Source organism: Mus caroli, chromosome X (genome assembly GCF_900094665.2).
Source record: "Mus caroli chromosome X, CAROLI_EIJ_v1.1, whole genome shotgun sequence".
In the NCBI taxonomy this organism is placed as follows: Eukaryota; Metazoa; Chordata; class Mammalia; order Rodentia; family Muridae; genus Mus; species Mus caroli.
Genome location: NC_034589.1, coordinates 59,582,109 through 59,585,150, shown reverse-complemented (window position 1 = coordinate 59,585,150; position 3,042 = coordinate 59,582,109).

The window sequence follows — 3,042 nt, the reverse complement described above, 5'->3', positions numbered from 1 at the left end:
ATCAAAAGATGGCCTAGTTGGCCATCACTAGAAAGAGAGGCCCATTGGACTTGCAAACTTTATATGCCCCAGTACAGGGGAACGCCAGGGCCAAAAAATCGGAATGGGTGGGTAGGGAAGTAGGGGAGAGGGTATGGGGGACTTTTGGGATAGCATTGGAAATGTAATTGAGGAAAATACGTAATAAAAAAATATTTTAAAAAAGTTTAATTTGAATTTTATAATATTAATAACAATTACCTTTAAACTTTTGTCTAACTTTTAATACTTATTTTATATTAGAGTATGGTTCTAAGGCTGGAAATATCTAATTGAAGTCAGTTTTATCATGCAACATAAACACTTATTTTTGTTAATGAAACTTGATGTTGGGAGCTATTAAGACAACACTATTGTCCTGATCTCTAAATTGGGCCTCTCCCCCTGAGAAGAAAAGGGTCAAAAGCGGGCCATCGACACATGGATTCTGAGAACAACCACGGGATGTTCCAGCCCTAAGTCATCACTGATGTCCTGACCACACCCTCATACCACCAAGTTCCTGCTTCCCTGTGTAGCTGCCAAAAGAAAGAATTTCTATTGCCCCTCCTCCTATAAGTACTTCTCCTTTTGTTTGTATTGCCCCACCCCTCCCACTGCTAAGTATCTGTACTTCCCCCTTTGCTTGTGCATTTAAGCCTTGGGCCTTTCTCAAAATATTGGGGCTTTGATGCATTCCAGAACGGTTTCTGTGTCGTTATTCGCACAAGGCCCTCGTCCCTCTCTACCCCCCCCATTTGGTTCTTAGGAGGAGGTCCCCTCGAGACCCTCGAATAACTGGACCTGTTGGACGGGTCAAGAGGCGCCCGATGTGAGTCACAAGGTACGACCGCCCTTCGAACAATGGATTAAAGAGGTACCGCACAGACAGGGAAACAGTAGGACAGTCTGCTGACACTTTGCTGAGTATAGAGGATGGACGTCGGGAGGTACGCCTAGGCATTCAGTTGTTGTCCCATTAACCATGGGGAATTTAGTCAAGAGATGAAGGGTTCTCTTAAGGAGAGAGGGATAGGAGTTTAAAAAAAAGTAATTTAATAAAATATTTTTGTTTTGTGGACGAGAGATGTCCATGACTGGTATTAAATGGTTCTAAAATACACCCTTTAACTTAAAATAAAGTAGGATCTATATTAGAAGGTTTAGCAGAGAAAGGCCATTTGATACCCAATGAATGAAATAAAGTTTTTCAGTCTGTCATCACTAGAGGCCAATATTTAACTTGGAAGTCAGAGTTTAGGGCTGCCCTGAGAAGTAAAACCAAAAGTTTAGATATAAATGGTATGATCAAGCTTTGTAATGAGGTAGATGTGTTTTCTCANCAAGTTTCTAAGTCTATTAACCTGGCCATTGGGGCTGCTCTACAACTAAGTAAAGGACAAAAAACTTGCTATAGATGCAACCAACCTGGACATTTTGCTAGGGAATGCCCTAAGCAAGGACAGACCACCCTAGTCTCAACCATGCCTGTTACCCAACAAAAACTCTCCCCTGGTCTTTGCCATAAGTGCAAGAGAGGACACCATTGGGCAGGTGATTGTTGATCTAAGACTGATATCAATGGCCATCCACTATCTGTGGTTCAGGGAAATGGCCAGAGGGCCCCCTGCGGGGCCCGTCTCCCATAATAACAACTACAGACAACCCCCTAGCCCCCACGGGAGATTGTGCAGGGTTCCAAAGGCCTCGGGCAGCGCAGGGTGAGCCCGAGGGGCCCAAGAGCAGCCTAGGTCCTTACCCTGCAGATGCCAAAAGCCCTCGCCCTCGAGGCAGCCACCGGCTAGGCCTGAAGGCCAAGGCTGGGCCTTCAGAGCTTCTGCGGCCTAAGGTGGCGGGTCTGAGCAAGAAACAGTCTGCCATTGCAGGCCCGCCCGTGGCCGAGCACTCAGACCTGGATGAACCGAGGCCTCCATGTGCCTAGACAAAGGTGAAGGAGGGGGGCTCTTCCACTGATTTACTGTGGTCTATATTAAATGCTTCTTCTTTAGCCTTATTTAGAAATTTTACCCTGCTTTCAGATACTAGGCAGCTTCCCTTCGAGTCAGTTTAGCTTACCTTGACAGAACTCTCTAGGTAAGAAGTTGTGTGTTGGGCCCACACATGCTTCCGCTGAGGCCCTTGCTAGAGATTTGCAATAGCACGTTTAGAGTAAATAAAAATGAGTTTTAAAGAGACTTCATAAAGTTCAAAATATAGCTCAAGTCTTACTGTTACCTTATTTACAATTCCCCAATCCTACATTGTGTCAAAAAAAAAAATTCGTAGAAAAGGCTTTATTGGAAGTTCAGAAATCATCTCCTCAAATATATATAATTCATTCTATAGATAGTATTTTTGTTAGTTGCAGAAAATAGAGAGTGTTTTTGCAGATGGATATAAAATATTTGACAAAGCATGGACTGATGATGGCTTCAAAAGAGATTCAGCATGGTAAACTTTTAGGCTATTTGAGACATTTAATGTATAAAGATTGTGTGTTTTCTCAAAAATTTGCCCTCAGATTAAATAAATTAAAAGTTTTAGATACTTGCTAGAAGCTATTAGAAAATTTTGGATTTTAANCTTGGTTTGACAAGCTACCTCTTACAAGCAGGAAAGGAAAGGAAGAGATAGAGGAAAATAGATTTTAGAACTCTCCCAGGGACAGAGAGAAATCGGGGGATGCTCTGTTCTATTCTCTCTGCCCCCTACAGGAGAAGTTCTACCCTCTTTCTATTGTCTATGGTTGGTGCACCAATCACATGTCAATTCATGTATGTTTTCTGTTTCGTTGTCTGAATGATTGTCTCATTGTCTGAATGACTATTTTATGTTTCATGTTAAAAAGAAAAAAAAATGGTTAAAACTTTACCTGCTAAATCACTCTCAGTTTGCACAACTGAGGCTTGTGAGGCCCCTCCCTTTAGCCAAAAATCAAGCACAACAGGAGAGGTCCTGCTAAAAAACTTGTTTTTAAAGAAAAGGAATCTGCAACCTCTTAGTTCTAAGGCAAATAAGCTGATA